The 15,172-nt window shown below is 39.7% G+C and overlaps 1 protein-coding gene across 1 annotated transcript in view; it reads left to right on the plus strand.

Moving 5' to 3' along the window:
- TBC1D32 (TBC1 domain family member 32) overlaps positions 1–15,172 on the plus strand; it is a 232,910-nt gene that overhangs the window by 134,168 nt on the left and 83,570 nt on the right. The window lies entirely within an intron of this gene.

Below are 15,172 nucleotides of genomic sequence, written 5' to 3' on the forward strand. Positions count from 1 at the left end.
CCCCCCACGTAATTTCAACAAAAAGACTATAGACACTCTCCGCCTAAAGGCTGAGTTCCGTCCTGTGGCAAAAAATGATAAACATCAGGAGATGGTGGGATGTAGTCAAGAATGGCAAATAATTGTGGAAGCTCCTGTTGTGCTGATGATGATTTAGCAGTTTGCCTAAAGCTTCATTTAAAAGTGTATGTCTGGGCAAAATAAGAAAAACACACAGACAGTACCCCTCTGTAAATACATGCAAATTTACACAGAGTGTAGTCATAAAACCAGTGATCACCCAAATTTCTGTTTAACCTGGAAATACAGTGCCTCTGCTGTAATCTCACATGTTGCAGCTACCTGCAGACAAACGCACCTGAACATAGATTGTTTGCTTCCAGATACGATCATCAGCAGGTAATCGAAGCCTGTGCGATTACATTTGAATGGGCTGCAAATAGTTGCGGATGGTGGCAGAAGGAGATGCAAGTGTGAATGGGGCCTTCAAGACAGTCTGCTATTCTCGTACTTGTTGAAATATTAAGGGCCTGTGTCATCAGGCTTGTGTTGATCGTATCAGGATGATATCACTTTGAGACCTTTAAAATCATTTTAGGAAAAGCAGCATATTTTACCCCCTCCTCACTGGTTAGTTTGAAAAAGACCATAGGCACTCTTCACTTAAAGGCTGAGTTCTGTTCCTATGACTAGTTTGTCAATCGAATTGGTGCTAAGCAAGGAATAGAAGAAAACAGCTCTAATATACAGTACATTACTTGGGTTTGCATACTGTAAATATTAATGTATTGTACAGAAGTGAATACTGACTAGGAAGGTGGAGAATGAAACCAAAAGGGGTGATGCGAGATGAGTTTGACCCATGCTCTCGTACAGTACATAACCAACTGGTTGGAGAGCTGGTCATAAGTCTGAGTGGTCATTAAACGGTAGGTCGCTAAGTGAGGATTAGCTGTATTAGGGAGAAAATGTCCAGTGGTCTTATAGTAATATTATTATTATTATTGTTGTTGGTGATGATATTAATGTTAACCACTTGCTGACCCGGGTGTTTACACCCCCTTCCTGCCCAGGCAATTTTTCAGTATTTAGCGCTGCAGTACTTTGACATTTATTCCATCATGCAATGCTGTACTGAAATGAATTTAATACCATTTTTTGGGGACAGATAGAACTTTCTTTTGGGGTTTTTAGTTTTTACTATATAGTGAAAAAAGTACAGAAAATTATGAAAAAAAACTGTTTTCCCTACGTTATGTTATAAGACATTTATTGTTACCCAAATTTTTGGTAAAATATAAAAGACAGGGTCACGTCGGGTAAATAGACACCAAACCTGTGAAGCTTTAAGATTGCAGGTGCCCGCAAAATCGCAAAAAACTACCATACCCAAAATTGGCCATAGGCGACGCTTTAAAAGCTGTTACCACTCATCAGTTTAGTGTTACCAGTGATTGATGGCCCTACAATTATTGCTCCCACTCCAACGTTTGCGGCGATATGTACCATGTACGGTGCAATGTGTGCAATCGTTTTCGCACATAGGCGCACTCAACACATGTTAGCATGTGTATGTGGGGGCGGGGGACCAAAAAAAATTGTTTTTGTAACTCATTTTTTAAAACCTTTTTTTTTACTTAACTTTATTGCCATCACACAGGGGATAACAATCCCCCTATGTGATGGCCATTTTGCAGTGACAGGTCCTCTTTATGGAGACATCAGGGTTCTTGTAGACCCCTAATGTCACCTAGGGACCCCCAGAGAAGATGATGAAGCAGAGATCTGCTTCACCAGCTGATCCCCGGCTTCTTTACCGGAGAGTGACAGGGGAATGCGGAAGGGATGTAATATACATCACTTCCTGCATTCCGACAATGAGGAGGAGATCAAACGTAGACCATGTACTGATCTTCATTTGATCTCCAGTCACAGATCTGCTGCGCTGGTCCCGGGCTCACACCGGGCACAGTGGAGCTTGGTATTACCAGTAGCGGCTGTGACGGAGGGGCGCACACCTGCACGCATATTACAAGCGATCGTGCGTCTCTACAGACACCCTAACACTTGTATGTAAATAGCCATACGCTGGCTGTTTTCAAGGTGATTTCGCGCTCATGCGCGCCGCCTAGCGCTGAGCACAAGCTGGGCGGGAAGGGACGTTTAAAAACGCCCACCTGCATCTAAGAAGCCGCTGTCCGGCCGTTTTACTTACAACGCCAGACAGCAGGTGGTTAATAAGGTAGGACCTACTTTCCTATTCGAAACATTGGCAATAGATACTGTACATGGAAGTATACACTTGTTAAATTAATTTCAGTGGACAACTCAAACTGGGATTTGACCAACTTCAGTTGACAGATCTGGCAGTATGTTAAGTCAGTTTTCTCATTGTGGTTTAAAATTATTATATCTTTTTGTGAAGTTCTGTATTTGAAGCAAATATAGACCAGGTGCTTTCTTACTATGGCTTCTCGTTTTTGACCTGTCTATACATAAAGTAGCCAGCAACCCCATTGAAATGGTTAGAAAGCCAGAAAAGGAAACAGATGATTAATCATTATGCTGCTTGCTAATTATTTTTTCCATATTTTAATGAATTTACTACAACAGATATTTGTCACAAAAGCAAGTACTGTTTTGTGAAAAATGAAATTTAGCTTTGTGACAGGTTCTTTTTAAAAGAAAAAATAGTATAGAACATAAAATGTACCCTACAGTGATTTAAAGTATTCATTTTTATATACACATGCAGATGTTGGAAACAACAAGAAGATTAAATGAAACTTAAGTCTGTATTTTATGTCTTTAATTGCAATATGCAGTATGGTCTTGAGTAATTAAATTCCACTCATGATGGAGGTAACCCTTGTTGAAATTTTTATTTTGCATTTAATTATTAGCCATTACCCAAGGATCTATGGAGAGGGTTTTTAGTTTTGCATAAGATGTTTCATAAATATTCACAATTTGTAACTAATTGGCAATTGCATGTGGATAATGGAGCCACAAAGTTCAACTTAACCTGTCCAATAATTAATTTGCAATAACATAGAACAAGATGGTTTTGCAATGTCATCCAAATTCTTCTATCCTAATTAATGAGATGTCATTCTGAAATTTTAAAAAAAGCTCACACGGTAAGTGAAGGTGATGGAAAAAAAAATATCACTGCAAGAAATGGATTTTATAAGTTTTGGCAACTCCTGATTTTTATGCACATAGCTGTTTTTTTGGTCATTTAAGACATTCAATTACATGTGTGTTTCTAGAATTGATGGAAACAGTAAAAGCAATGCATCTGTTGGCAAGTGAATCAAGTGATCTCTTTCTCTTACCTTGATATAAAGGTAGATCCAGAGAATGATGTTCATAAATAAATTAAAGATTTCAAATGTTATTATGACTTCCAAAACATGTTAAACCCCATCTTGTTTCAAGTTTAGGCATCCAGCGGTACTAAACTGTTATCAGAGCACATATAGAGCTGAATATTAAACCCTGTCACAAGCAGATAAGAGAAGCGTTGATGTATTTGAAAGAAAAGTGCTTAGAGCAATATATTTACACATACCTGAAAACATAGTGTGTAGATGTAGATATAATAATGAGCTTTATGAAAGCTTTAAGGGGGCTAGTTTATTGGGGCTGCTTGCCCAAATTCAGCTTATGTTAAACAGATCTCTGAAGATTGTATGGCATGGGATAAGACTATGTGGGAAAAGATATATATTGGCCAACGATGGTAGGATGGTAGGATGAAATCAAGGAATGTTAAAAAGATATGAATCAAGATTTTATGTCCTGTGGCAAATACTATAAACATCAGGAGATGATGGGCTGTAGCCAAGCATGGCAAAGAAGCGTGGAAGCTCCTGTTGTGCTGATGATGATTAATATGCAGTTTGCCCAAAGCTTCATTTTAAATTATATGTCTGGACAAAACAAGAAAAAAAACACAGTAATCCATGCACATTTACACAGAGTGTAGTCATAAATCCATTGAGCACCCAACTTTCTGTTTAATCTGGTACAGTGCCTCTGCTGTAATCTCACAGGTTGCAGTTACCTGCGGACAGCCACACCTGAACATAGATTGTTTGCGTCCAGATACGATCATCCGCAGATAATCAAAGTTTGTGCTATTACATGTGAATGGGCTGCAAATAGTTGTGGATAGTGGCAGATGTCTTTGTATTGTACAGTGCCTCCCGCCAGAGAAGCACCAGACTGCAAGGATCTCACAGAGGAATTTGTGAGACTCATGAAAGCAAGTGTGAATGGAGCCTTCAAGACCGCCTGCAGTTCCCTTGTTGAAATATAAAGGGCCTGCGTCATTGGGCTGATGCTGATCGTATCAGTATGAGATCACTTTGAGACGCTTCTAAGATTATTCAAAATTAACTGACAGGTGACACGACCTACACTTCACCTCCTTCTGAACTGCATTTTAACTGCTTCAAGTTGGTTTTGCATTCCCATAGACTTGTATTGAAATGCAAAAGCCCATCTGTCACAAACAAAGTATCGACATATGCCTTAAGAGTGTTAATAAAGGATTCCAATGTTTAAAAAAAATTGCCAGTGTGGAATCTTTATAGTAGTTTTAATGTAATCCAATCCATATGGAAAAATAGTTGGGTTCTTTCCATAAATTGTCATATGGAGGGTGGTCTAGCATGAATCCAGTTGCACTGTTCATCTTGAGCAAAGACACTACCAGAACCTCTAGAGTATTTTGTTAAAAGGACAGTGTGTGTACTGCCCATCCTCAATGAGTGCAAAGTAAGTATAATTTTCCACTCTTGGTAGCTTTTACCTGGAAGTTGGCTACCAATACACACATTCAATACAAATGGCAATTCATTTTATGGCTTGCATGGATCCAGAAAGTTTTTATTTGGAATTGTTTTAACCTCTCTGATTTGACACCAACATATACTTTGGAAACAAATAAGCAAAAATGGGCATATGGTATTATTAGAAAAAAATGTTTTCTAGTGTTTAAACCAAGCTGCTATAAAAGCAGGTGATGCAGGCCATTGTTCAGTATTATTAGAAGAATCCGGAATAAAAGCATATGGGTTTGTAATGTATACTGCATGAAACATTTTATTTTGATTCAATCATGAGATTTTATGATCTAGAGGGAAAAGGTACCTTAAAATTGCATTTGCATCTGGCTCAGACAGATGTGCCAAAGTAATTTATTTTTACTGCTGCTTCTATGGGAAACAAAGTGATTGTATGTATCTGTCCATCTATTGCTAAAGGGCTGAGTTATTTGTACAATATATTAACACAGTGGCTAAAAAACACTGATTTACTTTATTTTGTCTTATTACGTGCACAAGCTTTTCTGCAATATGCTAAAGCAAGAGCGTCATTACAGATGGCATCTTTTTTTTTTTTTAAATATTAGCAATAAAATTCAGTTGTGCCTAAACCGCAGCACATGATGGTATAGAAAGAGTACAGTTGCTACCGCAGCTCATGTTGAAGTCCAACAAAATGAGCCTCTTCAAAGACTGTTTGAAACTGATGATCTGTGATTTCGTGGTCAGGCTAATTTCAGTTAAAAAAAAAATGACTGTAGCTCTGCTTGGGACACACCTATGAAACCTTTTGGTGAGTAGGAAGACATTTACTTCAATTGTTTTATAGGTATGAAACGGCAACACCCTGCACCCTACTGCAATTTGTCAGTAAAAAAAAAAAAAGGCCACAAAACATTTCAGAAAGTGGCATAACTTTGTGGCACTTTAGGATTGGTGCATTTAAAAAATATAGTATCACATTTCAAATGTGCTCCAAGTTGTGGTGGCATAAACGTACTGACTTAATATGTTTTGTGATGTTGCCTTCTTAAATATGTATTGGTGTAATACTCGCCTTTAGCAAGGGTTAGATACCCCAGTGGATCGCAACTGCAGATAAGTTGTAGGTATCAGATAGCAACTGCTCCTCCTATGCCCAGTTTTAGAGTAAGGCGAAGAGGAAGTTGCGTCACATCACACCCCGTATACAGAAAGCAAAATTATATACTAAGGTTTAGTATAGCAAAAGGTTTATACCTCAGAATGCCACTAGAGGGCAGCAGCAGCTGAGCATAGCATTGGTAGACTGACAATGGAATTCGACAGCTAGCACTTTAGCATTAGTATCTAGGGTTTGTCACACACGTCAACTGAAAGAGACACATAGGAGTAATGCAGAAGTTTGTAGTTGGCAGCAGTAAATTGACACAGGAGTGCTGGGGCTATCCAGATGCATAGCCCAGGGTACTTGTGGTTGTGGTCCCTGTGATGTCCAAGAGATATATATGGGTCCGGTTCTTTGAGAGGCAAGTGGGGCGCTGAGTTGCCCAGCGTCCTACAACATTCAACAGAAAGACGCCGATCAACTACCGAACAGCGGCTTTAAGCCGAGTTCTGTGTCTGGAGGGGGCAAAGTCACGCGGCGCTCCTGCGCCTGACGTGGATGCCCCTGGAGGGAGAGATGGAGGAGGCCCGCGATGCGCCTGTGCAAGATGGCGACGGACACCGCCACCAGACGTCACCACCGCACGTCGGTGAGCTGGGGCTGCAGACCCGCGCCGCGCCTGCGCAGGACAGCGACGGACACCGGCACCAGGGTTCGCCCGTTACAGTACCCCCTCCTCACCGGGCTTCGCCCGTTACAATTGGTAGGGTATACAATTGGTTGGTATACCTTTTTATTAAACCTTTGTAAATGATGTCTGTCAAAGGTTGGTATACATTTTTCTACTCCAGAATTAGTGGGAAGTTTGGTTGCAGTTTGACAGCTAGTCCTATTTTAGACCTTTCCTTTAGTCAGGTAAATATGACATTTTGTATGTAAATGTAATTTGTACTTGCATATCCATTCAGCTGATGCTCAATAGCTTAAGTTGCAATTTATGGATGCAACTGAATGGTGACTCCCTTATACTCTCTTTACTTCTCTGCTTTCAGACAGCTCTATATTAAGTTTCAATCCAAGAGATTATTTTTCTTTCAAAAACTGTTTATCGTAGTTACCAGAGAGATATTTCAATATAAACCATGTGCAATACAATAGAATGGTGACTTAAGTTTGATTTTCCAGTAACAAAAATAAAAGCTTTTCATTGCAGTGAGATATATATATATATATATATACACACAGTAAATCTGTTATATTGCAGGCTATGGCTTGCAAGGAGAAAAGTACTCTAAGGGAGGCCATTTTTTTACCAAGAGTGGATTGGACTGTGGCATTTATGTTAGGTGTAGTGGAACAACATTTAGAACGTAGAAGTGAAGCAAAGGGCTGGGCACACCCTAATCACACTTGTGCACACAGGCTGGCACCATTCTATAGTGGCACCTGCCCGAGCAGAGCGCTGAAGCTCTACTTTTACGTGCTCCGTCGTTGGCACAAGCCGCATTCTTGCAGGGTGCCTGGCTTCTATTTTGCTAGGGTTACCCTTAGGATGTTTCCGGGCTTGCAGCATCTGACAATCAGCGAGGTAGTGGGAGTATGACGTGATGCCATATCCCCGCCCCTCCTGAAAGGGCACAGCTGCCAGATATGTGAAGGTAGGAAGAGCATGGGGGAAGAGGGAAATGGAGAGAGGCAGGGGAGCACGGGGACAATGTGAGGGGAGTCTGGGGGAAGAGGTGGAGGGATCGTGGGGAAAATGAGAGGGGGAAGGGGGGGAGAGGGAAAGAGAGCATGGGGGAGAGGGAGAGCTTGAGAAAGGACGGAGCATGAGGACAGGGAGAAAGCAGGGGAAGATGGAGAGTGATAGGGAATTGAGAGAACATGGTGGAGAGGAAGAGAGAGCATGGTGTATATGTGTGCACATAAGTGTACATATGTTTGCATATAAGTGTGTGCATGGCACACTAAAAGCTGTGAGAGGGGAATCTTAGAGGATAATCTTTCACAGGCCTGTTGTGCATAGGTGAGATTAGGTATGATGCGACGAAGTTGAAGAGTAAGGCTGATTTTAGAAGAATTCTAAGGCTCCCAAAGATCCCTTTTAATTTTTCCTTGTAGCAGTTAGAGTATGGGAAGATGGGGACTATATGTTTAGGCTGCTATTTTGATAATATTTCTATCTGTTAAGTGGTCCAGGTTTTAAATAATTTTTAATGTGTTGGTGATTTGTGACTTCCAGTGGGTTCAAATTCATCAGTTTGTGTTGTGTTTGTGCTAGTTCCATTACTGTTGCTATTTGGGGTTCTAGCCAATATGTCATTATGAGCTTTGTAAAAGCTAGGATACACAGGTGTTCGAATTTTGACAACCAAGTTTCGTTTTTTTTATTTCATGTAGAAAGGTTGTTGTAATATAGGGTGAATGTTTACGTTTAGTGAGTTGGGACATGTAGGCACAAGTTTGTATTCTGAAGGCTTAAATCTGGGGGCATTGCCTATCTGGGATTTGGATTAGACCAACTGTAGTTTGGATATACAAAATGGGGGGAATTTATCAAAGTGTTTGCAACTGTTTTCTTACAGTCACATCTTGTAAAATAATGCTAAAGGAGAGTAAATTATTGTTCCGCATTTGCGTCCTTTTTCTACCACTGCTGTGACGCTTAAATATTTGCGACCAGATGGATACAAATAGTGACAAGACGGATAATAAACACACTTATGCCAGATCTGCGACAGTCCCCTGTGTCTGAAATTATACACAGAACAGTCACATGATAAGAAGTACCCGGGAGGACCTAAAATAGTGCCTGCTGTGTTATCCTGTCATACTATCATGAAAGTCTGCTCACTTCTTCTTAAATCCCTTCATGTGGAAACAGCTCTACATTCTCTTCCCCTTTCTGTCTTAAACTTTGAATTCCCATGTCATTAGCTTGTATGTGAAAGGGTTAAAGAGAGTCAGAGGTCATGCTCTGGTAGTTCAGAAAAGCTGTGAACTGTGCACTGGCACACACAGCAAGAGGAGATATTGTCGGCATTTGCTTGTTCCTATTGTAACAGTTGCAGGGACTGGATTAAAAGAGCTAATTCATAGATCAAATTATACAAAGTAGAAGAATCTTCCCTGTGTGCAATATCTCCCCCATCTCATATATATGTCTATTATTTGTTTCACCTTTATGCCAGAAATCCTCCTTCTCTATGCCTCTGCCCCATAGATCATCTCTCTGCTGCTTCACACTCTTTCAGAAAACTGTTCTTACTCTAATGTAATCCCCATCATCCAAATCTTCTCTCTTGTCTGTCCCATCATCATTAATTTCTCTCTTTGTTGTCACCTCTCCTTCTCCCAGGTCTCACAAATCATCTCCCATAAACCACTCTCAACAGGCGCACTTCTAAAAGCTCACTGCGACTAAAAGGAATAAACGTGCGACCTGCTGTTCTACTACACATTCATCAACCCATATAACACTAGATTAATAATTCAGCCACACATTGCACACAAGTTCTATGTTGCGACAGGTTTATTGTCGCAAAATTTATGACTACAATGATAAATTCCCCCCAATGATTTTTCATGCCAAATAGATCCTGGAAATGCCCTGTTGCGTTTGGTAATGTCTACATGTTTAAGTAGAATATCAAGGGTCACTAGGGGGTATACATGTTTGAAAAAAAAGTGATGGGAAATTATGTCTAACACCTGTAAAATTTTAGGTGGGAAATTTAAGGTATACAAGTCAGCTGCATTTCTTCAGTTCAGAATGCCCAAATAGGAATCATTTTAAAAGTAAGCCGCTTCAGCTGATGCCCTGTGTCACGGGTGCACCCCGCATTAAATATAAGGCTTAATCAAAAAGTAATGACTCCATGTCTGTAGTTTGAGGTCTATTAGAGCAATTGTGAATGTTCATGTACCATGTTATAGAGGTGTCCTTATCCCACTAATGTGCACTTTTCTTTTTCAGATTGAGTGATTTTAAACCATGCATCTGCAGCTAAAACAACAAGCTGTAATTGAATTTCTGGAAAGTGGGTTGCACGCCTAAGGAAATCCATAATCGGCTAAAGAATGTTTATAGGGGTTCTGTAGTGGACATTAGCAATGTGTGGTGTTGGGTGAAGAAGTTTCAAGAAGGAGAAAAAACAAAATTCCACTACATCGTCACCATAAACATTCTTGATATGTTTATGGATTTCCTTAGGTGTGCAACCTTCTTTCGCCAGAAATTCAATTACAACTTGTTGTTTTAGCCACAGATCCATGGTTCTGATCACTCAACCTGAAAAAGAAAAGCATGCTTTAGTGGGGTAAGGACACCTCTATCACATCCCACATAAACATTCACAGTCACTCTAATAGATCTCAAACTACAGACATTGAGGCACTACTTTTTATTTGTGCAGCAAAGATTGCATAGAGATATAGTAAAAACAAAAGGATATAAAACACTGAATTTTCCCTTGGTGATTTAGCTGAAAAAACCCCTGAAATAAATACTCAATTATGTGCAAGGAAATAAAATTTAAAAAAAAGGAGTTTTGCTCACACGTGATTGGATGATTGAAGTGAGCACAGCTTCACTTTATTCACTAAGCTAAGTGGACAGCATATTTCTTCAATGAACCATCCCCATTGGTTTATATATTTATAAACTTAAAGTTTATGTTCAGACAATTCTTTACAGTTTTGGATGGCGTGGCAAAGACTTAGGATGCCTTTTGGGGTTTTACTGCTATCTGGGGTTCCGGTTGAAAAGTATTTCCGCCTTTTAGTCCTGTTGATTATGGGTTTTCCAGGCACAAAGTAAGGTGACATTTTCAGCAAGGAGACAGACAACAAAACAAAGCTGACAGAGGTTCTGTCTTTCCCCTAATCTAATGAGAACTGCTTTTGTTTCTGCCTGTATGGTTGATTACCCTCACTTTGTCTGTTGAAACCATTGTCACCAGGAAAGGAAGTGAGTAAAAGTCTCTCTAACAGGGCTCCTGATAGCAGTAAAAACTTGACAACTCTTCTAATCCTTCTCCACTCTATCCAAAACTAAAAATTTTAAGTGTTTGCTGAATATAATCTTAATCATAAAACTAACCCCAAACCATTTATAGTTCCTTTAATTGTTTTCATATTATTCATTCCCAGTGTTGAATGTGTTTGACATTTTTGTCACACTGTCCTGGTATCCGTGCCCGATTTTCCCTTTTGCCCCACTTTCATGTCAGATTTTCTCCTCTGTCCCAGGTGCTTGGCTGTCAGCCTGCGGGGGGTTCACAGGTCTGCATCTATTCCTCTTTTTTCTTTCCCTGTTTAGGCTCATCTGACCTGTTGCTCAGCATTCGAGCAACGAGTCAGTTCACTGCTCCCAGACCCTCCTGCATTCCTTGTGATCTTCTTCTGAGTTTTTGGAGATATCCCTTGATCTCTAGTTCCCCTGGTCTCCTTGAAAAACTCTGTGGATTCCCTGCTTGGCTATATTCCCTCCGTGGTGTTTTCTGTGTCCTTGCTTGCACTTGGTCCTTAGTGTTTCTCTGTGGAAGGCGCTGTGCATTCACCTGTGTGCTATACCTGAGTAGCTAGACCTGCCTGATTGCTATATTGCTTTGGTGCTCTCGCTTCACTTCACTGTGCATGCTTCCCATCTTTGCTCTGCTTTCTCTGAATGTCAATCTGCACTGTGTTTCGCATTTTCATTAATAATCTTTCAGTGTACTTTTACCTGTACTTTCACTGTGTCTTATAACTGTGTTTCTGTAATATGTACTCTGCACACTCTCTGTGAGTCATCTCCTTTGTATCTAGCCTTTCTTGTGTGTATTTCCCTGTGTGCTACACCTCACTCCCAGTGAACCACCTCCTGTGTACCTTGAGCCTTCCTCATATTCATTTCCCAGTTAACCATAGTGTAATGTATGGCCCTTGTGTGTATCTGTCTTTTTGCCGTGTACCCTTGTGTTTGCACGCTCCCTGTGTTTACTGCCTTTGTACACTGTACCTTTTGTGGATTCACAATCCTGTGTGTATCCCTTGAGTTACCTGTGCTTCTGTCTTAGGTGTGTTCTCTGCGTCTTAGCACTACTGTATATTACTCTTGTGTGACCCACATTGCCTCTGTGCTTCTTCCTGCATATCCTTGCCTATTCTCTAATACCTTGCATTCTGTGTGGACCCAGTCCCATTTACCTGTTTACAGCACTCTCTTGCGTACCTTATAGTCTGTGTGGACCCTGTCCCCACTTCCTGTGTGTTGCTAGGATTCTGTCTTTCCTGGAGATCATTTGTGCCTTTCTTTGGTCTCTTGACCTACTTGTCTTAGTCCAGGACCCCTGTCCAGGACCCCATTGCACTGCAGTCAGCTGTGTCTGCCCAGGTGTGTTGGAGCTGCCCTGCAGAGCGACATCTTTACCATCAGAGGCTCTGGAAAAGATCAGGCACTCCTTAGAACCTGTGCCTCTGGCACATCTATGTTTACTGTGCAGTCACTCTGTTCCTGGTCCCTTGTGTTTAGAGTACCCAGTGTCCTCTCTCTTCCCTAGATATGTGTTCCTGGCCTGTTCCCTTTTCACAACAGTTCCACAAAACCCAGTCCCTAGTGCCCGGTTTCCAAACTGTGACCATTGTTACCTATTCCTAGAACATTGAATAAAAACTACAAGCACTATCAAATGATCACAGCAGTGGTTGCCATATCAAGGGCACCTGCAAACATTAAAAATGCAAGGTGGGCAACTTTTTTACAGAGAGGGGAACAACATGAAGTTCATGAGATCAGCTGTTCCCAACTTGACTGCACTAAGCAAAAAAACTGCCTTATTCTGTATCCTATGACTAATCATGATTTTTAAATGGATAGTTGTTTGCAGAGGAACAGTTGCAGTATGCTGAAGAAACTATATTTTTCACTTTAAAAAAATATAACAGGTTTACTGCACTTTTATTGCACAATTGATGTTAAAAAAATATATGCTACGACTTTGTTGTATAACCTCAAGGCACAATTATTCACATTTCCACGTGTTAATTCAATAATGTAGTTTGTTGTGCAGTAAAGAGAAAAACAGTTTTACAGAGTTGCCAGAAGGAGCTATTTATTCACATGTCTCTAAGGGAAATAGAAAGACATTTTAATGACAAAAAAAAAATCATATTTGTTCTCTGTTTTCCTCTCTTTACCATATCTATAAATCTGTAATGCCTTTTATGTATGGATTTTTTTTTGCCATATTGTTAATGTACTACTTAAATATACAATATAAAGCAGTTGCTATATTTGTAAATATATCTGTTGCAATTTTAAGAACCGAATATACAGTATATCAAACTGGTATAGATTTCTAAATACCTTTAAAAAAAAGAACCAGTATGTGTCCAGACAAAAATGCCTGGTATTGTTGGAGAGATTTAAAAATAAATTATGATTGAACAAACGTGATCATTTCTTTAAAAAAAGATAATTAATTTTCAGCTAGGAATGATGAGCATAAATAAGCAAATTTTTAAAATAAACTCTCTATGGAATATTGTGAAAGTAACATTCACTATGTTGCTCTATGTAATTTTATATTGACCTTATCAACACTTTTTATTTTCTCATATTTTCAATTCCATAATATTATGTAAAAACAAAATAATATGTATGAAATAATGCAATACATGTACCAGATCCATCCATGTATGTCCAATGTATGGTGTAACTATCATAAATATTGCCCTACCTCAATCGCGGCTAAAGTGACCCAGATATTTATTCCAATATTGTTTAATTTAGTGGTTTAACACAGTGGTCCTCTAGATCAGCTTTTCTAAAGCTTTTTACTGTTGAGGAACCCTTGAAATAATGTTAGTCTCAGTGAATCCCTGCTTAAAATAATTATATCTACAGTCCACTTGACATTAGCCATAGCACAATGGTGGTCAGTGAGAGAATGACCCCTTTTATACTACTGGTCAGTGTAGCCCCTATTACATTGGGACACAGAGTAAACTATGTTTGTTTACTACCTTAAATTAGTGGTCATTGGGAATTGTGTGCTATTTACAACATGATCTTTGGTGTCAGCGGTTGTTTCCATAAGAAACAATAAGCTCTACTGGTCCCATGCAGATGGCTCTGCCGAATTGTGTTGGTACCAAAACTGAGCACCATCAAGTACACCAATGCTCACTTCACAATAAACCCCCAACAACCTCTGGAGGAACCCTAGGGTTCCACAGATCCCTAGTTGAGAAGCTACAGTACAAGTTTGAACCCTTTTAGTGCTAGACTGGAAGTAAACCTTAGCCCTGACATATGAAGTATACCACCTGACATCTTATCACCACACTATACAAAGCCCATTGATGCTGTATTATTTAAGTAGTGAGGCGACGAACAGAATATGCTTTGTGAATATGTGAAACTAATCTATAAGTAAGATTTCTTCCAGTAAATTGCAGTGTAGCCTATTTTCACACACAAACATAAGGGGCAAAAATAGTAATATTACCCATGGGAAATGCTCGAATTTTTGTTTACTCTATTTTAGAAATTTGATGGGTTGTGAAACAAGCACCCATATGCTTAAAGAACGAAATCCTAAATATATATTTTTTACATATGTTGAGATATGGATTTTTGACAGAAGACCATGCCTGCTTTCAAATAGCTACTTGTAGTCCTGCTTCGGAAGCCTGCATGACAGGGTTACAATACAGGGAAGAAATTGAGAGAGAGGGACAGATCTGCCTGGAGTTGAGCTTTAAGCAGTCTAGGCAGAAATGTGGCTTGGCTCATCCTGGACTTTTGTTTAATATGAATCAATACATTTAGCAAAGTTAATTAAATGCCATTGTTCTGATCCTAATAAGCTATGGAATGTTTTAGAAAAAAGAAAGCTTAATAAGCAAAACCTTATCTGGGAATTTCCAGACAATAGTATCTATAGATTGTTAGTAAATCCCTTTATTTTTCACTTGCCAAGATGTTAGTTTAGTCTTTAAAAAAAAATATATATATATAACGGAAAATTGTATACTTACCTATCGGTAATTTTCCTTTCCTGATGCCAGTACATGGCAGCATACAATGGGTATGGCTCCGCCCCCAGCCCAATCACAGGACCAGTTATACTATAAATTAAAGCCCGCCTCCCAAGGCCACCATTCTCGTAACAAGTACTCAATGCGAAAGCCATGGGAGGGTCCTGTATGCTGCCATGTACTGGCATCCGGAAAGGAAAATTACCGATAGGTAAGTATACAATTT

This window comes from Nanorana parkeri, unplaced genomic scaffold (genome assembly GCF_000935625.1).
Source record: "Nanorana parkeri isolate BGI_ZX_2015 unplaced genomic scaffold, ASM93562v1 scaffold22, whole genome shotgun sequence".
Lineage (NCBI taxonomy): Eukaryota > Metazoa > Chordata > Amphibia > Anura > Dicroglossidae > Nanorana > Nanorana parkeri.